The sequence below is a fragment of the Ranitomeya variabilis genome, chromosome 1 (genome assembly GCF_051348905.1).
Source record: "Ranitomeya variabilis isolate aRanVar5 chromosome 1, aRanVar5.hap1, whole genome shotgun sequence".
Taxonomy (NCBI): domain Eukaryota; kingdom Metazoa; phylum Chordata; class Amphibia; order Anura; family Dendrobatidae; genus Ranitomeya; species Ranitomeya variabilis.
In genome coordinates, this window is record NC_135232.1 from 1,168,172,133 (window position 1) to 1,168,193,304 (window position 21,172).

The following is a 21,172-nucleotide window of genomic DNA, read 5'->3' on the forward strand; positions in this document are numbered from 1 at the left end:
GATCGGCGCTTGCGTGAGCGCAGAGTTGTGCACACTATGGCGTTGTCTTCCGAGCGGAGTCCTGAGCCTATGCAGTGTGATAGGATTGTGTCTAGAGCTGAACGCCAAGGATTCAGACGTCAGAATAGGTTGTGCTTTTACTGCGGCGATTCTGCTCATGTTATTTCTGATTGCCCTAAGCGTGCCAAGAGAATCGCTAATTCCGTTACCATCAGTACTGTACAACCAAAATTTCTGTTATCTGTGACCCTGATCTGCTCATTATCGTCATTCTCTGTCATGGCATTTGTGGATTCAGGCGCCGCTTTAAATTTGATGGACTTAGAATTTGCCAGACGTTGTGGTTCTCCCTTACAGCCTTTGCGGAGTCCTATCCCTTTGAGGGGTATTGATGCTACACCATTGGCTAAAAATAAACCTCAGTTTTGGACACAGTTAACCATGTGCATGGCGCCAGCCCATCAGGAAGATTGTCGTTTCCTGGTGTTGCATAATTTGCATGATGCTATTGTGCTGGGGTTTCCATGGTTACAGGTACATAATCCGGTGTTGGATTGGAAATCTATGTCTGTGACTAGTTGGGGTTGTCAGGGGCTTCATGATGACGTTCCTCTGATGTCAATTTCCTCCTCCCCCTCTTCTGAAATTCCTGAGTTTCTGTCAGATTTCCAGGATGTTTTCGATAAGCCCAAGTCCAGTTCCCTTCCACCGCATAGGGACTGTGATTGTGCTATTGACTTGATTCCAGGCTGTAAGTTCCCTAAGGGCCGACTTTTCAACCTATCTGTGCCTGAACATGCCGCCATGCAGAGCTATGTAAAGGAGTCTTTGGAGAAGGGGCATATTCGGCCATCTTCTTCTCCATTGGGAGCAGGTTTTTTTTTTTTGCCAAGAAGGATGGCTCCTTGAGACCCTGTATTGATTATCGCCTCTTGAATAAGATCACAGTCAAATTCCAATACCTTTTGCCTTTGCTTTCTGATCTGTTTGCTAGGATTAAGGGGGCTAGTTGGTTTACTAAGATTGACCTTCGAGGGGCATATAATCTTGTTCGTATTAAGCAGGGTGACGAATGGAAAACTGCGTTTAATATGCCCGAGGGCCATTTTGAATATCTTGTGATGCCATTCGGACTCTCTAATGCCCCATCTGTGTTTCAGTCCTTCATGCATGATATTTTTCGGAATTATCTTGATAAATTCATGATTGTATATTTGGATGATATTTTGATTTTTTTAGATGATTGGGAGTCTCATGTGAAACAAGTCAGGATGGTATTTCAGGTCCTTCGTGATAATGCCTTGTTTGTGAAGGGGTCTAAGTGCCTCTTTGGAGTACAGAAGGTTTCTTTTTTGGGCTTCATTTTTTCTCCATCATCTATAGAAATGGATCCGGTTATGGTTCAGGCCATTCATGATTGGATCCAGCCCACATCCGTGAAGAGCCTTCAGAAATTTTTGGGCTTTGCTAATTTTTATCGCCGTTTCATTGCCAACTTCTCCAGTGTGGTTAAACCCCTGACCGATTTGACGAGGAAGGGCGCTGATGTAGCGAATTGGTCCTCTGAGGCTGTTTCTGCCTTTCAGGAGCTTAAGCGCCGATTTACTTCTGCCCCTGTGTTGCGTCAGCCGGATGTTTCTCTTCCTTTTCAGGTTGAGGTTGACGCTTCTGAGATTGGGGCAGGGGCCGTTTTGTCTCAGAGGAATTCTGATGGTTCCTTGATGAAACCGTGTGCCTTCTTTTCTCGAAAGTTTTCGCCTGCGGAACGCAATTATGATGTCGGCAATCGTGAGTTGTTGGCTATGAAGTGGGCATTTGAGGAGTGGCGACATTGGCTTGAGGGGGCCAAGCACCGTATTGTGGTCTTGACCGATCATAAGAATCTGATTTACCTTGAGTCTGCCAAACGGCTGAATCCTAGACAGGCCCGATGGTCCCTGTTTTTCTCCCGTTTTGATTTTGTTGTCTCGTATCTTCCGGTTTCTAAGAATGTTAAGGCTGATGCCCTCTCTAGGAGTTTTTTGCCTGATTCCCCTGGGATTCTTGAGCCAGTTGGTATTCTGAAGGAGGGGGTGATTCTTTCTGCCATCTCCCTGATTTGCGACGGGTTCTTCAGGAGTTTCAGGCTGATAAACCTGATCGCTGTCCAGCGGGGAAACTGTTTGTTCCTGACAGATGGACTAGTAAAGTGATTTCTGAGGTTCACTGTTCTGTGTTGGCTGGCCATCCTGGGATTTTTGGTACCAGAGATTTGGTTAGTAGGTCCTTTTGGTGGCCTTCTTTGTCACGGGATATGCGTTCTTTTGTGCAGTCCTGTGGGACTTGTGCACGGGCCAAACCTTGCTGCTCCCACGCCAGTGGGTTGCTTTTGCCTTTGCCGGTCCCTGAGAGGCCTTGGACGCATATTTCTATGGATTTTATTTCGGATCTTCCTGTTTTCCAGAGGATGTCTGTTATCTGGGTGGTCTGTGACCGGTTTTCTAAGATGGTTCATTTGGTACCTTTGCCTAAATTGCCTTCCTCCTCTGAGTTGGTTCCGTTGTTTTTTCAGCATGTGGTTCGTTTGCATGGCATTCCGGAGAATATTGTGTCCGATAGAGGTTCCCAGTTTGTTTCTAGGTTTTGGCGGTCCTTTTGTGCTAAGGTGGGCATTGATTTGTCTTTTTCTTCCGCATTTCATCCTCAGACAAACGGCCAAACCGAGCGAACTAACCAGACTTTGGAAACTTATTTGTGATGCTTTGTGTCTGCCGATCAGGATGATTGGGTGGCTTTCTTGCCATTGGCCGAGATTGCCCTTAATAATCTGGCTAGTTCTGCTACCTTGGTTTCACCATTCTTTTGTAATTCTGGGTCTCATCCTCGTTTTTCATAGATCTTTGTTGCGGAAATATGTGGTGCCCGTGTTTCCCTCTGTTGATCCTCCTGCCCCGGTGTTGATTGATGGGGAGTTGGAGTATGTGTTGGAGAAGATCTTGGATTCTTGTTTTTCAAGACGGAGGCTTCAGTATCTTGTCAAGTGGAAGGGTTATGGCCAGGAGGATAATTCTTGGGTTGTTGCCTCCGATGTTCATGCTGACGATTTGGTTCGTGCCTTCCATTTGGCTCGTCCGGATCGGCCTGGGGGCACTGGTGAGGGTTCGGTGACCCCTCTTCAAGGGGGGGGGGGGGTACTGTTGTGAATTCTGTTGTGGGTTCTGCTCTTGGGCTCCCTCCGGTGGTTATAAGTGGTAGTCCTGCTGTTTGTCCTTCACAGCAGTCATCAGGTGCTTCCACTTTGGACGGGGCTATTTAGTCTGGCTTCACCCTTTAGTGAGTGCCAGTTGTCCATTGTTTTTCTGGAGGATTCTCATCTCTGCTTGGTTTCTCCTGCTGGATTGTCCAAATCATCAAAGATAAGTCCTGGCTTTGTCTTTGCAGTCCACATGCGGTGGACTTTATAGTTCAGTGAATTGCTATGTTTTTTCTTGTCCAGCTTTGTCTGTGTAAGGATTTATTCAGCCAAGCTGGAAGCTCTGGAGTTGCAGAGTTACCCTCCATGCCTTTAGTTATGTGTGGAGATTTTTGTATTCTCTGTGGTGGATTTTTGTAGTATTTTAATACTGACCGCACAGTACTCTGTCCTGTCTTTTCTTTCTAGGTAGCGGGCCTCCTTTGCTAAATTCTGTTTTCAGTCTGCATTTGTAATTTCCCTCTCCTCTCACAGTCAATATTTGTGGGGGGCTGTCTTTCCTTTGGGGATTTTCTCTGAGGCAAGATAGTTTTCCTGTTTCTTTCTTTAGGGGTAATTAGTCCTCCGGCTGTGACGAGGTGTCTAGGGAGTGACAGGAACATCCCACGGCTACTTCTCGTTGCGGTGTTAAGTTCAGGGTCTGCGGTCAGTATAGAGGCCTGTTGTGAATTCCGCTCTTGGGCTCCCTCCGATGGTTGTAAGTAGCACTTTTGTGAGTTCTGCTCTTGGGCTCCCTCTGGTGGTTTTGAGTGGTATGGCTGCTTCTTGGATTTAGCATCAGCAGCTGCTTCCACTGATCGTCTTTCTGGCTCGGCTATTTTAGTCTGGCCTTATCCCTCAATCAATGCCAGTTGTCAATTGTTCCTGCTTGGAGTCTCGGCTCTTTTGGATTTCCCTGACACTCTGACCTGTTCAGCAAAGATAAGTCCTTGCTTGTCCTTTTGCAGTCCTCTTGTTGTGGACTTATTGTTCAGCACATTCTATGTTTTGCTCATTTGTCCAGCTTATCAGTATGGATCTATTCAGCTAAGCTGGAAGCTCTGGGCAGCAGATTCTGCCCTCCACACCTTTAGTCAGGTGTGGAGATTTTTGCATTTCTCTGCGGTGGACTTTTTCTAGTTTTTATTACTGACCGCACAGTGTTCTGTCCTGTACTATCTATCTAGCTAGAAGTGGCCTCCTTTGCTGAATCTTGTTTCATTCTATGTACAGTTAGGTCCATATATATTTGGACAGAGACAACATTTTTCTAATTTTGGTTATAGACATTACCACAATGAATTTTAAACAAAGCAATTCAGATGCAGTTAAAGTTCAGACTTTCAGCTTTCATTTGAGGGTATCTACATTAAAATTGGATGAAGGGTTTAGGAGTTTCAGCTCCTTAACATGTGCCACTCTGTTTTTAAAGGGACCAAAAGTAATTGGACAGATTCAATAATTTTAAATAAAATGTTCATTTCTAGTACTTGGTTGAAAACCCTTTGTTGGCAATGACTGCCTGAAGTCTTGAACTCATGGACATCACCAGACGCTGTGTTTCCTCCTTTTTGATGCTCGGCCAGGCCTTCACTGCGGTGGTTTTCGGTTGCTGTTTGTTTGTGGCCTTTCTGTCTGAAGTTTAGTCTTTAACTAGTGAAATGCATGCTCAATTGGGTTGAAATCAGGTGACTGACTTGGCCATTCAAGAATATTCCACTTCTTTGCTTTAATAAACTCCTGGGTTGCTTTGGCTTTATGTTTTGGGTCATTGTCCATCTGTAGTATGAAACGACGACCAATCAGTTTGGTTGCATTTGGCTGGATCTGAGCACACAGTATGGCTCTGAATACCTCAGAATTCATTCAGCTGTTTCTGTCCTGTGTCACATCATCAATAAAAACTAGTGACCCAGTGCCACAGGCAGCCATGCATGCCCAAGCCATCATACTGCCTCCGCCGTGTTTTACAGATGATTTGGTATGCTGTGGATCATGATCTGTACCACGACTTCGCCAGACTTTTCTCTTTCCATCATTCTGGTAGAGGTTGATCTTGGTTTCATCTGTCCAAAGAATGTTCTTCCAGAACTGTGCTGGCTTTTTTAGATGTTTTTTAGCAAAGTCCAGTCTAGCCTTTTTATTCTTGATGCTTATGAGTGGCTTGCACCGTGCAGTGAACCCTCTGTATCTACTTTCATGCAGTCTTCTCTTTATGGTAGATTTGGTTATTGATATGCCTACCTCCTGGAGAGTGTTGTTCACTTGGTTGGCTGTTGTGAAGGGGTTTCTCTTCACCATGGAGATTATTCTGCGATCATCCACCACTGTTGTCTTCCATGGGCGCCCAGGTCTTTTTGCATTGATGAGTTCACCAGTGCTTTCTTTCTTTCTCAGGATGTACCAAACTGTAGATTTTGCCACTCCTAATATTGTAGCAATTTCTCGGATGGGTTTTTTCTGTTTTCGCAGCTTAAGGATGGCTTGTTTCACCTGCATGGAGAGCTCCTTTGACCACATGTTTACTTCACAGCAAAACTTTCCAAATGCAAGCACCACACTTCAAATCAACTCCAGGCCTTTTATCTGCTTAATTGAGAATTACATAACGAAGGGATTTCCCACACCTGTCCATGAAATAGCCTTGGAGTCAATTGTCCAATTACTTCTGATCCCTTTAAAAACAGGGTGGCACATGTTAAGGAGCTGAAACTCCTAAACCCTTCATCCAATTTTAATGTGGATACCCTCAAATGAAAGCTGAAAGTCTGAACTTCAACTGCATCTGAATTGCTTTGTTTAAAATTCATTGTGGTAATGTCTATAACCAAAATTAGAAAAATGTTGTCTCTGTCCAAATATATATGGACCTAACTGTATGTCATTTCCTTCTCCTCTCACAGTCATTATTTGTGGGGGGCTGTCTGTCCTTTGGGGATTTTCTCTGAGGCAAGATAGCTTTCCTGTTTCTACCTTTAGGGGTAGCTAGTTCTCCGGCTGTGATGAGGTGTCCAGGGAGTGACAGGAACATCCCACGGCTACTTCTAGTGTTGTGTTAAGATCAGGAACTGCGGTCAGTATAGTTACCACCTGCTCAGAGCTAGTCGCATGTCGCTCCTAAATCACCAGTCCATAACAGTACAACTGGCCAAAAATGAGTTGAATGCATCTCAAAAGAAGGAAAAGAAAAAGTTCTGAGCCATTTTTTTTTTCTTTAGTCTGTTTTGTCTTTTTCCTTCCTCTTAATCTCTGGGTGGTTCAGGATTTGGGCGCGGGCATGGATGTTCAGGGTTTGTTTTCTCATGTGGATCAGCTTGCTGCAAGAGTACAGAGTATCCAAGATTATGTTGTTCAGACTCCGGTTTTAGAGCCTAGAATTCCTACTCCAGATTTGTTTTATGGGGATAGATCCAAGTTTTTGAACTTTAAAAATAACTGCAAATTGTTTTTTGCTCTGAAACCCCGTTCCTCTGGTGATCCCATTCAGCAAGTTAAAATAGTTATTTCTTTGCTGCGCGGTGACCCTCGGGACTGGGCATTCTCCCTTGAGTCAGGGAATCCGGCATTGCTTAATGTAGATGCATTTTTTCAATCGCTCGGATTATTGTATGACGAACCTAACTCTGTGGATCATGCGGAAAAAACCTTGTTGGCCCTGTGTCAGGGTCAGGAAGCGGCAGAATTATACTGCCAGAAATTTAGAAAATGGTCTGTGCTCACTAAATGGAATGAGGACGCTCTGGCAGCAATTTTCAGAAAGGGTCTTTCTGAAGCCCTTAAAGACGTTATGTGTTGTGAACACTGTGTGAGTTCTCTGTTTTGTCTCCCTCTAGTGGCCTTTTTGTTTTACTGCGGCTCTTTGGCTGGAATCAGCTGTTTCGTCACTTGCTATTCAGGTTTGCTATTTAGCTCACCTGGACCATTATTCCTTGCCTGCTGTCAATGTCTTCAGTGCTATTTTGGAGCTCTCCTGCAGTCCTTCGTTATCTGTCTCTTCAAGAGAAGCTAAGTTTTGCTTGGTTCATTTTTGACCATCAGTGGTCATATGTTTCTTGCTTTATTTTTGTTTCTTGTCCAGCTTGCTAATATGTGATTTCCTTGCTTGCTGGTAGCTCTAGGGGGCTGAGTTTCTCCCCTCACACCGTTAGTTGGTGTGGGGGTTCTTGTATTCTCAGCGTGGATATTTTGCATAGGGTTTTTTTACTGACTGCACAGTTTCCTATCTGTCTTCTGCTATCTAGTATTAGTGGGCCTCATTTGCTGAATCTGTTTTCATTCTACGTTTGTGTTTTCCCCTTACCTCACCGTTATTATTTGTTGGGGGCTTTTCTATATCTTTGGGGTGATTTCTCTTGAGGCAAGTGAGGTCTTACTTTCCCTCCAGGAGTAGATAGTTTCTCAGGCTGCATCGAGACGTCCAGGAATTTAGGCACGTTCACCGGCTACCTTTAGTGTGTTGGTTAGGATCAGGTTTGCGGTCAGTCCAGTTACCACCTCCCTAGAGCTCGTGTCTATGTTCATAAACTTAGCTAGTCCGTTTTGTGATCCTCAGCCACTAGGATCATAACAGTACAGCAGGCCAAAAAGTGTTTAATGCATCGCAGAAGTGGGATAAGAGAAGCCCTGAGTACAATTTTTTTTTTCCTCTCTATCTTTGCTGCAGTCTGTCCAGCTTCTCTCATCCCCTTAATCTCTGGGTGGTTTTGTGTTCAGCTGCAGACATGGATATTCAGAGTCTGACTTCTAGTGTGGAACATCTTGCTGCAAGGGTGCAAAGCATTCAGGATTTTGTTGTTCATAGCCCTATGTCAGAGCCAAAAATACCTATTCCTGAGTTGTTTTCTGGAGATAGATCTAGGTTTCTGAATTTTAAGAATAATTGTAAATTGTTTCTATCTTTGAGACCTCGTTCCTCTGGTGATTCCGCTCAGCAAGTTAAAATTGTTATCTCCTTGTTACGTGGCGACCCTCAAGATTGGGCTTTCTCTCTGGTGCCAGGAGATCCTGCATTGCTGAATGTGGATGCGTTTTTTCTGGCGCTTGGACTGCTTTATGAGGAACCTAATCTTGAGAATCAGGCAGAAAAGGCCTTGCTGGCTCTTTCTCAGGGCCAGGATGAAGCTGAGGTGTATTGTCAAAAATTTCGGAAATGGTCGGTGCTTACTCAATAGAATGAGTGTGCCCTGGCTGCAAATTTCAGAGAAGGTCTTTCTGAAGCCATTAAGAATGTTATGGTGGGGTTCCCCACGCCTGCAAGTCTGAATGACTCAATGGCTTTGGCCATTCAGATACAACATATCAGACTCTCGCCTACCATCGAAACCTTCAAAAAGAACCTGAAGACCCACCTCTTCCGACAAGCCTACAACCTGCAGTAACCACCAATCGACCGAACCGCTGCACGACCAGCTCTATCCTCACCTACTGTATCCTCACCCATCCCTTGTAGATTGTGAGCCCTCGCGGGCAGGGTCCTCTCTCCTCCTGTTCCAGTTGTGACTTGTATTGTTCAAGATTATTGTACTTGTTTTTATTATGTATACCCCTCCTCACATGTAAAGCGCCATGGAATAAATGGCGCTATAATAATAAATAATAATAATAATAATTCAGATTGATCGGCGTTTGCGGGAGCGCAAATCTGCGCACCATCTGGCGGTGTTTTCTGAACAGAGACCTGAGTCTATGCAATGTGACCGAGTTCTGACCAGAATTGAGCGGCAAAATCATAGACGTCAAAATGGGTTGTGCTTTTACTGTGGTGATTCAACTCATGTTATCTCAGCATGCTCTAAGCGCGTTAAAAAAATCACTAAACCTGTCACCATTGGTACTATACAGCCTAAATTCATTTTGTCTGTTACTTTAATTTGTTCTTTGTCATCCTACTCGGTTATGGCTTTTGTGGATTCAGGTACTGCCCTGAATCTGATGGATTTGTCGTTTGCCAGGCGCTGTGGTTTTGTCCTGGAGCCTTTGGAATTCCCTATTCCACTGAGGGGAATTGATGCTACACCATTGGCTGAGAATAAGCCTCAATATTGGACTCAAGTGACCATGTGCATGACTCCTGTGCATCAGGAGGTGATTCGCTTTCTTGTGCTGCATAATTTGCATGATGTTGTCGTGTTGGGTCTGCCATGGCTGCAGGCCCATAATCCAGTTCTGGATTGGAAAGCTATGTCTGTGTCAAGTTGGGGTTGCCAGGGTATTCATGGCGATGCTCCTTTGGTATCAATTGCTTCTTCCACTCCTTCTGAGGTCCCTGAGTTTTTGTCGGACTACCAGGATGTATTTGATGAGCCCAGATCCGGTGCCCTGCCTCCTCACATGGATTGTGATTGTGCTATAAATTTGATTCCTGGTAGTAAGTTCCCTAAGGGACGACTTTTTAATTTGTCTGTACCAGAACATGCCGCAATGCGGAGCTATATAAAGGAGTCTTTAGAGAAGGGACATATTCGCCCGTCCTCCTCCCCTCTTGGTGCAGGATTCTTTTTTGTGGCCAAGAAGGATGGTTCTCTGAGACCTTGTATAGATTATCGTATTCTAAATAAAATCACGGTCAAATTTCAGTATCCTTTGCCATTGTTGTCTGATCTGTTTGCTCGGATTAAAGGGTCCAGTTGGTTCACCAAGATAGATCTTCGTGGTGCGTATAACCTTGTGCGCATTAAGCAGGGGGATGAATGGAAAACAGCATTTAATACGCCCGAAGGCCATTTTGAGTACTTGGTGATGCCTTTTGGACTCTCTAATGCTCCTTCTGTGTTCCAGTCCTTCATGCATGACATCTTCCGAGAATATCTGGATAAATTTATGATTGTGTATCTGGATGACATTTTGTTTTTTTCTGAGGACTGGGAGTCCCATGTGAAGCAGGTCAGGATGGTGTTTCAGGTCCTGCGTGCTAATGCCTTATTTGTGAAGGGCTCAAAATGTCTCTTTGGAGTACAGAAGGTTTCCTTTTTGGGTTTTATTTTCTCTCCTTCTACTATTGAGATGGACCCAATCAAGGTCCAGGCTATTCATGACTGGACTCAGCCTACATCTGTTAAGAGTCTTCAGAAGTTCTTGGGTTTTGCTAATTTTTACCGTCGCTTCATTGCTAATTTTTCTGGCGTGGTTAAACCCTTGACGGATTTGACCAAGAAGGGTTCTGATGTGACTAATTGGTCTCCTGCGGCCGTGGAAGCCTTTCGGGAGCTGAAGCGCCGGTATTCTTCGGCTCCAGTTTTGTGTCAGCCTGATGTCTCTCTTCCTTTTCAGGTCGAGGTTGATGCTTCTGAGATTGGAGCAGGGGCTGTTTTGTCGCAGAGAAGCTCTGATTGCTCTGTGATGAAGCCTTGTGCTTTCTTTTCAAGAAAGTTTTCGCCTGCCGAGCGGAATTATGATGTTGGTAATCGGGAGTTGTTGGCTATGAAGTGGGCATTTGAGGAGTGGCGACATTGGCTCGAGGGAGCTAAGCATCGTATAGTGGTCTTAACTGATCACAAAAATCTGATTTATCTCGAGTCTGCCAAGCGGCTGAACCCTAGACAGGCTCGTTGGTCGTTGTTTTTCTCCCGTTTCGATTTCGTGGTCTCGTACCTGCCTGGTTCGAAGAACGTGAAGGCTGATGCTCTTTCTAGGAGTTTTGTGCCTGACTCTCCGGGAGTTTCTGAGCCGGCTGGTATCCTCAGAGAGGGAGTGATTTTGTCTGCCATTTCCCCAGATTTGCGACGAGTGCTGCAGAAATTTCAGGCAGATAGACCTGACCGTTGCCCACCAGAGAGACTGTTTGTCCCAGAGAGATGGACCAGCAGAGTTATTTCCGAGGTTCATTCTTCAGTGCTGGCAGGCCATCCTGGGATTTTTGGTACCAGAGATTTGGTGGCTAGGTCCTTCTGGTGGCCTTCCTTGTCGCGGGATGTGCGTTCCTTTGTGCAGTCCTGTGGGATTTGTGCTCGGGCTAAGCCTTGCTGTTCTCGTGCCAGTGGTTTGCTTTTGCCCTTGCCTGTCCCGAAGAGGCCTTGGACGCCCATTTCCATGGATTTTATTTTGGATCTTCCAGTCTCTCAGAGAATGTCTGTCATCTGGGTGGTGTGTGATCGTTTTTCCAAGATGGTCCATTTGGTGCCCTTGCCTAAGTTGCCTTCCTCCTCCGATTTGGTTCCTCTATTTTTTCAGAATGTGGTTCGCTTGCACGGCATCCCTGAAAATATTGTGTCTGACAGAGGATCCCAGTTTGTGTCCAGATTTTGGCGGATCTTTTGTGCTAAGATGGGCATTGATTTGTCTTTTTCGTCGGCCTTCCATCCTCAGACGAATGGCCAAACCGAGCGAACTAATCAGACCTTGGAAACTTATTTAAGATGTTTTGTTTCTGCTGATCAGGATGATTGGGTGACTTTTTTGCCATTGGCCGAGTTTGCCCTTAATAATCGGGCTAGTTCTGCTACTTTGGTTTCGCCTTTTTTCTGCAATTCTGGTTTTCATCCTCGTTTTTCCTCGGGTCAGGTTGAGCCTTCTGACTGTCCTGGGGTGGATTCTGTGGTGGATAGGTTGCAACAGATTTGGAACCATGTGGTGGACAATTTGAAGTTGTCACAGGAGAAGGCTCAGCGCTTTGCCAACCGCCGTCGCGGTGTGGGTCCCCGACTTCTTGTTGGGGATTTGGTATGGCTGTCTTCTCGGTATGTTCCTATGAAGGTTTCCTCTCCTAAATTCAAGCCTCGCTTCATCGGTCCTTATAAGATTTTGGAAATCCTTAAACCGGTGTCATTTCGTTTGGACCTCCCAGCGTCGTTTGCCATTCATAACGTGTTCCATAGGTCTTTGTTGCGGAGGTATGTGGTGCCTGTGGTTCCTTCTGTTGAACCCCCTGCTCCGGTGCTGGTTGAGGGCGAATTGGAGTACGTGGTGGAGAAGATCTTAGATTCTCGTATTTCTAGACAGAGGCTTCAGTATTTGGTTAAGTGGAAGGGCTATGGTCAGGAGGATAATTCCTGGGTTGTCGCCTCTGATGTTCATGCGGCCGATTTGGTTCATGCCTTCCATTTGGCTCATCCTGATCGCCCTGGGGGCTCTGGTGAGGGTTCGGTGACCCCTCCTCAAGGGGGGGGTACTGTTGTGAACACTGTGTGAGTTCTCTGTTTTGTCTCCCTCTAGTGGCCTTTTTGTTTTACTGCGGCTCTTTGGCTGGAATCAGCTGTTTCGTCACTTGCTATTCAGGTTTGCTATTTAGCTCACCTGGACCATTATTCCTTGCCTGCTGTCAATGTCTTCAGTGCTATTTTGGAGCTCTCCTGCAGTCCTTCGTTATCTGTCTCTTCAAGAGAAGCTAAGTTTTGCTTGGTTCATTTTTTACCATCAGTGGTCATATGTTTCTTGCTTTATTTTTGTTTCTTGTCCAGCTTGCTAATATGTGATTTCCTTGCTTGCTGGTAGCTCTAGGGGGCTGAGTTTCTCCCCTCACACCGTTAGTTGGTGTGGGGGTTCTTGTATTCTCAGCGTGGATATTTTGCATAGGGTTTTTTTACTGACCGCACAGTTTCCTATCTGTCTTCTGCTATCTAGTATTAGTGGGCCTCATTTGCTGAATCTGTTTTCATTCTACGTTTGTGTTTTCCCCTTACCTCACCGTTATTATTTGTTGGGGGCTTTTCTATATCTTTGGGGTGATTTCTCTTGAGGCAAGTGAGGTCTTACTTTCCCTCCAGGAGTAGATAGTTTCTCAGGCTGCGTCGAGACGTCCAGGAATTTAGGCACGTTCACCGGCTACCTTTAGTGTGTTGGTTAGGATCAGGTTTGCGGTCAGTCCAGTTACCACCTCCCTAGAGCTCGTGTCTATGTTCATAAACTTAGCTAGTCCGTTTTGTGATCCTCAGCCACTAGGATCATAACAGTTATGGTGGGGTTCCCCACGCCTGTTGGTTTGAGCGAATCTATGTCTCTATGTCTCATTCAGATTGATCGGCGCCTGCGCGAGCGCAAAGTGGTGCACCATATGGCAGCGTCCTCTGAACAGAGTCCTGAGCCTATGCAATGTGATAGGATTTTGACTAGAGCAGAACAGAGGGGATACAGACATCAGAATGGGCTGTGTTTTTACTGTGGTGATTCTGCTCATGCTATTTCTGATTGCCCTAAGCGTATTAAGAGGGTAGCTAGATCTGTTACCATCAGTACTGTACAGCCTAAATTTCTCCTGTCTGTGACCCTGATTTGCTCATTGTCATCCTTTTCTGTCATGGCATTTGTGGAATCAGGCGCTGCCCTGAACTTAGAATTCGCCAGGCGCTGTGGTTTTTCTTTGCAGCCTTTGCAGAGCCCTATTCCTCTGAGGGGTATTGATGCTACACCGTTGGCCAAGAATAAACCTCAGTATTGGACTCAGCTGACTATGTGCATGGCTCCAGCACATCAGGAAGATTGCCGTTTTCTGGTGTTGCATAATTTACATGATGTTGTTGTACTGGGTTTTCCATGGTTACAAGTACACAATCCAGTGCTGGATTGGAAATCTATGTCTGTGACTGGTTGGGGTTGTCAAGGGGTACATAGTGACGTTCCTTTGATGTCAATTTCCTCTTCCCCCTCTTCTGATGTTCCTGAATTTTTGTCAGATTTCCAGGATGTATTCGATGAGCCCAAGTCCAGTTCCCTTCCTCCACATAGGGACTGTGATTGTGCTATTGACTTGATTCCTGGCTGTAAGTTCCCTAAGGGCTGACTTTTCAATCTATCTGTGCCAGAGCATGCCGCTATGCGGAGCTATGTTAAGGAGTCGTTGGAGAAGGGGCATATTCGGACGTCTTCATCACCATTGGGAGCTGGATTCTTTTTTGTTGCCAAGAAGGATGGCTCCTTGAGACCCTGTATTGATTATCGCCTTCTTAATAAGATCACGGTCAAATTCCAATACCCTTTACCCTTGCTTTCAGATTTGTTTGCTCGGATTAAGGGAGCTAGTTGGTTTACCAAGATTGACCTTCGAGGGGCATATAATCTTGTTCGTATTAAACAGGGTGACGAATGGAAAACTGCATTTAATACGCCCGAAGGCCATTTTGAATACCATGTGATGCCTTTCGGGCTTTCTAATGCTCCTTCTGTATTTCAGTCCTTCATGCATGATATTTTCCGCAATTATCTTGATAAATTCTTGATTGTGTATTTGGATGATATTTTGATTTTTTCCAATGATTGGGAGTCTCATGTGAAGCAGGTCAGGATGGTATTCCAGATCCTTCGTGATAATGCCCTATTTGTGAAGGGGTCTAAGTGCCTATTTGGAGTTCAGAAGGTCTCTTTTTTGGGGTTTATTTTTTCTCCTTCGTCTATAGAAATGGATCCTGTTAAGGTCCAAGCCATTCATGACTGGATTCAGCCCACATCTGTGAAGAGCCTTCAGAAATTTTTGGGCTTTGCTAATTTTTATCGCCGTTTCATTGCCAACTTCTCCAGTGTGGTTAAACCCCTGACCGATTTGACGAAGAAAGGCGCTGATGTGACGAATTGGTCCTCTGCGGCTGTTGAGGCCTTTCAGGAGCTTAAACGCCGATTTACTTCTGCCCCTGTGTTGCGTCAGCCTGATGTTTCTCTTCCTTTTCAGGTTGAGGTTGACGCTTCTGAGATTGGGGCAGGGGCCGTTTTGTCACAGAGGAATTCTGATGGTTCCTTGATGAAACCATGTGCCTTCTTTTCCCGAAAGTTTTCGCCTGCGGAATGCAATTATGATGTCGGCAATCGGGAGTTGTTGGCTATGAAGTGGGCATTTGTGGAGTGGCAACATTGGCTTGAGGGAGCCAGGCACCGCGTTGTGGTCTTGACCGATCATAAGAATCTGATTTACCTCGAGTCGGCCAAGCGGCTGAACCCTAGACAGGCTCGATGGTCCCTTTTTTTCTCCCGTTTCGATTTTGTGGTCTCATATCTTCCGGGATCTAAGAATGTTAAAGCGGATGCCCTCTCTAGGAGTTTTTTGCCTGATTCTCCTGGAGTTCTTGAGCCGGTTGTTCTTAGGGAAGGGGTGGTTCTTTCTGCCATCTCCCCTGATTTACGGCGGGTGCTTCAGGAATTTCAGGCTGATAAACCTGACCGCTGTCCTATGGGGAAGCTGTTTGTTCCTGATAGATGGACAAGTAAGGTAATTTCTGAGGTCCATTGTTCGGTGTTGGCCGGTCATCCTGGGATTTTTGGTACCAGAGATTTGGTTGCTAGGTCCTTTTGGTGGCCTTCCTTGTCGCGGGATGTGCGTTCTTTTGTGCAGTCCTGTGGGACTTGTGCCTGGGCTAAGCCTTGCTGTTCCCGCGCTAGTAGGTTGCTTTTGCCTTTGCCTGTCCCTGAGAGGTCCTGGACGCATATTTCCATGGATTTTATTTCGGATCTTCCTGTGTCCCAGAGGATGTCTGTTATCTGGGTGGTTTGTGACCGGTTCTCTAAAATGGTCCATTTGGTACCTTTGCCTAAATTGCCTTCCTCCTCTGATTTGGTTCCATTGTTTTTTCAGCATGTGGTTCGTTTGCATGGCATTCCGGAAAATATTGTGTCTGACAGAGGTTCCCAGTTTGTTTCCAGGTTTTGGCGGGCCTTTTGTGCTAGGATGGGCATTAATTTGTCTTTTTCTTCGGCGTTCCATCCTCAGACAAATGGCCAAACTGAGCGAACTAATCAAACCTTGGAAACCTATTTGAGATGCTTTGTGTCTGCTGATCAGGATGATTGGGTGGCTTTCTTGCCGTTGGCCGAGTTTGCCCTTAATAATCGGGCCAGTTCGGCTACTTTGGTTTCGCCTTTTTTTTGTAATTTTGGTTTCCATCCTCGTTTTTCTTCAGGGCGGGTTGAGCCTTCTGATTGTCCTGGTGTAGATTCTGTGATGGACAGGTTACAGCAGATTTGGACTCATGTGGTAGACAATTTGACGTTGTCTCAGGAAAAGGCTCAGCGTTTTGCTAACCGCCGTCGGTGTGTTGGTCCTCGGCTTCGGGTGGGGGATTTAGTCTGGTTATCTTCTCGTCATGTTCCTATGAAGGTTTCTTCCCCTAAGTTCAAGCCTCGGTTTATTGGTCCTTATAAGATTTCTGAGATTATCAATCCAGTGTCTTTTCGTTTGGCCCTTCCAGCCTCTTTTGCCATCCACAATGTTTTCCATAGATCCTTGTTGCGGAGATATGTGGTACCCGTTGTTCCCTCTGTTGATCCTCCTGCCCCGGTGTTGGTTGAGGGGGAGTTGGAATATGTGGTTGAGAAAATATTGGATTCTCGTTTTTCGAGGCGGAGGCTTCAGTATCTTGTCAAGTGGAAGGGTTATGGCCAGGAGGATAATTCTTGGGTGGTTGCCTCCGACATTCATGCCGCCGATTTGGTTCGTGCTTTTCACTTGGCTCGTCCTGATCGGCCTGGGGGCTCTGGTGAGGGTTCGGTGACTCCTCCTCAAGGGGGGGGGTACTGTTGTGAATTCGGCTCTTGGGCTCCCTCCGGTGGTTGTAAGTAGCACTTTTGTGAGTTCTGCTCTTGGGCTCCCTCCGGTGGTTTTGAGTGGTATGGCTGCTTCTTGGATTTAGCATCAGCAGCTGCTTCCACTGATCGTCTTTCTGGCTCGGCTATTTTAGTCTGGCCTTATCCCTCAATCAATGCCAGTTGTCAATTGTTCCTGCTTGGAGTCTCGGCTCTTTTGGATTTCCCTGACACTCTGACCTGTTCAGCAAAGATAAGTCCTTGCTTGTCCTTTTGCAGTCCTCTTGTTGTGGACTTATTGTTCAGCACATTCTATGTTTTGCTCATTTGTCCAGCTTATCAGTATGGATCTATTCAGCTAAGCTGGAAGCTCTGGGCAGCAGATTCTGTCCTCCACACCTTTAGTCAGGTGTGGAGATTTTTGCATTTCTCTGCGGTGGACTTTTTCTAGTTTTTATTACTGACCGCATAGTGTTCTGTCCTGTACTATCTATCTAGTAAAACTCGGATTAATTTTTTGGATATCACTCTTTGTGTTGCCGCGGATGGCTCTATTGAGACGGACCTCTATCGCAAAGAGACGGCCGTCAATTCTTTACTTCATGCCTCTTCAGCACATAACTACTCAACTATTAAGGCCATCCCAGTTGGTCAGTTCTTGAGGAATAGGCGTGTCTGCTCCACCGAGGCCCGCTTTGAGGGACAGTCCGCGACTCTTTCGGACAGATTCAAGGCCAGGGGGTACAGTCGTCGGTGCATCAAGGCAGGTTATAGACGGGCGAAACAGACCCGGAGAGAGGATCTGTTGGTACCATCTAAAAAGACCAACAAAGCAAGGGATCCTGAGATACGGTTTATTTCCACAGCAAATTGCCGGTGGGATCGGATCCGTGATATTTTGACCAAACATTGGTCGGTCTTAATGACGGATAATGTTCTGGCGAAACATTTGTCTCCAGCCCCATGTATGGTACAGCGCAGGGGAAGAAATCTTAAAGACAGTCTGGTGAAAAGCCATTATGTGGCAAAATGTGATACCTTCTTGGCGAAAATAAATCCCAGACTGGGTTGCTTCCCCTGCGGGTCATGTGTCGCGTGTCCTAATATCCTTAGATGTGGGACCTTTTTATCATCTGATGGGAGCAGGGAATATACAATTCGTGATTATATTTCATGCAATTCCACCCATGTGGTATATTACGCTACATGTCCCTGCTCCCTGATTTATATCGGTCTCACATCTAGGGAACTGAAGGTTAGGACGCGCGAGCATGTTCGTGACATTCTGGCTGCAAAAGAAACAAAGGATATATCAACTTTGAAAACCCTACCTAGGCATTTCCGCATGTACCACGGGTCTGATCCCACCGGTCTAAAAGTGAGGGGAATTGATAGGATTCATGGCGGCATCAGGGGTGGCAATCTGAAGCAACTGCTTGCACAATGTGAATGCAGGTGGATTGCCACCCTTGACACCATGTCCCCCAAGGGACTTAATGAACAATTGAGTTTTGTTCCATTTTTATGACACGCCTTTCCCACCTCTTATGTGCGATTGCTGTTCCACCACGACTTCGTCCTCATTGGTAATACTTTTGTGCTGTCCCAGCACTCAGTACAATTCTGACTATTGTTGTTTATCCTCTTTCCAGATGATTCCTTTCTGTGTTTTTAAGTTTTATTCTAATAAGTTTGTTCTCTTGTCTTTAGTTTTTATTAGTATGGGACGCTGCCGCAATGTGACCTGTTATGCGATCTCTCACCGGATTCGCCTGAGACCTTCTATGAATGAAACCGGATTTCAATTTTATTATTTTGTTATTTTTTATTTTCATTTTATTTTCTTTATTATTTGATGTGTTTATTTTTCTTCGTTATTATTATTATATTAGATATCGTTCTTGTATTATTTTTTTCGTATTATTCAATTACTCATATATATTTATACTAGACTGTGGCCCGATTCTAACGCATCGGGTATTCTAGAATATGCATGTCCCCGTAGTATATGGACAATGATGATTCCAGAATTCGCGGCAGACTGTGCCCGTCGCTGATTGGTCGAGGCAACCTTTATGACATCATCGTCGCCATGGCAACCATTATGACATCATCGTCGCCATGCTGTGCCCATCTCTGATTGGTCGAGGCCGCCCGACAAACCGTCGACCACTCCATATAAGGTATGGTCTACAAACCGCCGACCACTCCATATAAGGTATGGTCTACAAACCGCCGACCACTCCATATAAGGTATGGTCTACAAACCGCCGACCACTCCATATAAGGTATGGTCTACAAACCGCCGACCACTCCATATAAGGTATCCTGTTTGTAGACCATACCTTATATGGAGTGATTTCCAGGACAGACAGACAGACAGACAGACAGACAGACAGACAGACAGACAGACGGAAAAACCCTTAGACAATTATATATATTTATATATTCATATTCATATATATATTCATTATTGATTTTTTGTCTTATTATATCTTTATATTTTTTTCTATTATTATTTATGCATACTATTTATTAGTATTATATATTTACTATTTTTTTTTTTTTTTATTCTTGCTGTGTTGCATTTATATGTATGTGTACACGTCTGTAATTATTTATGTATTCACATATGAATTTATGTTTAGTTTTTGTATATCACTTATCATGTTTTCTGATGGGCCCCTGTCATGGTGCACACTGTTATGTTTTCACCAAGTATGAGTTTCTATTTAGTATAGCAGGAGGGGTTGTATGATCTCCATTAATGACATTTCACTATTTTAATCGTGCTTATGCACGTTATATCTCACCATTATAATATAGCGATTCCCATGGTTATGGGAACCGGACCCTCAGCGCTCTTACCATCCTGCAGTGACAAATCGGACTCCTAGCACATGAAAGATTTGCAGCTACGATACTGTATTGGGATCTAGTAAGTACTCATGTACAACCATTGAAAGCCTTTATTTGCCTATTACTATTCTTGGGGGATTATTTAGCTTTCAATTACCAGCGCAGGTGATACACTATCAATTTCATGATGTGATAGGTGTTGTCATCCGCTCCGCCACTATTATAGTGTTTCCTCCTCCACTAATCCTGTTATTTATATGTATTGTATTTATATTTGATTACTCAGTTTGAATTATATATTTTGATAATATAAATAAAATTATACAATTTTTAAATAAAATGCGTATTGGGACTTGTATACTCCGTTCTGTTGTTTTGTATCTATCTAGCTAGAAGTGGCCTCCTTTGCTGAATCTTGTTTCATTCTATGTATGTCATTTCCTTCTCCTCTCACAGTCATTATTTGTGGGGGGCTGTCTGTCCTTTGGGGATTTTCTCTGAGGCAAGATAGCTTTCCTGTTTCTACCTTTAGGGGTAGCTAGTTCTCCGGCTGTGACGAGGTGTCCAGGGAGTGACAGGAACATCCCACAGCTACTTCTAGTGTTGTGTTAAGATCAGGAACTGCGGTCAGTATAGTTACCACCTGCACAGAGCTAGTCGCATGTCGCTCCTAAATCACCAGTCCATAACAGAGGCCACCTACTCCAGAGTTCGTCCATGCTGCTCCTAGGCCACCAGAGCATAACACATTATACTGTGTAGGGGTTTATTATACTGTGTAGGGCTGTGTGTGGTCTATGTTACTGTGTGGGAGCCATTATACTGTGGTTGGACATTATATTATAGGGAGGGCTATGTTGGGGTTATTATACAATGTAGAGGGCTTTGTGAGGGCCATTATACTGTATGGGGGGTCATTATACTTTGTGGAGGGCTGTGTGGGAGCTATTATATTGTGTGGAGTACTGTGAGGGGCCCATTATATTGTGTGCAGGGCTGGGTTTGGGACATTATACTGTGTGTAGGCTAGTATAATGTGTGAAGGGCTGTGTGGGGGCCATTATTTTGTATTGGGGCCAGTATAATGTGTGAGGGCTATTTTACTGTGTGGATAGCGTTCTGCTGGACATTATATTGTGTATGGGCCAGTACCATGTATGGGAGCCATTATAATGTGTGGAGGGCTGTGAGGGGGCCATAATACTGTGTGGCGGTCATTAGACTATATGGGGGTCATTATAGGGCTGAGGGCTGTGTTTGGACCACTCAAAATCTCACAATACATGGCCCCATTCATTCTTTCATGTACACGGATCAGACGTCCTGGTCCTTTTGCAGAGAATCGGCCCCAAAGCATGATGTTGCCACCCCCATGCTTCACAGTAGGTATGGTGTTCTTTGGATACAACTCAGCATTCTGTCTCCTCAAAACACAACGAGTTTTGTTTCTACCAAACAGTTCTACTTTGGTTTTATCAGACCATATGACATTCTCCCAATACTCTTCTGGATAATCCAAATGCTCTCTAGCAAACTTCAGATGGGCCCGGACATGTACTGGCTTAAGCAGGGGGACACGTCTGGCACTGCAGGATCTGAGTCCCTGGCGATGTAGTGTGTTACTGATGGTAGCCTTTGTTACGGTGGTCCCAGCTCTATGCA

General features: G+C 45.0%; 1 protein-coding gene across 1 annotated transcript in view; it reads right to left on the bottom strand.

Annotated features, from left to right (window-relative positions):
* The window catches only part of DOK1 (docking protein 1), a 177,147-nt gene that overhangs the window by 17,538 nt on the left and 138,437 nt on the right, over positions 1-21,172 (bottom strand). The window lies entirely within an intron of this gene.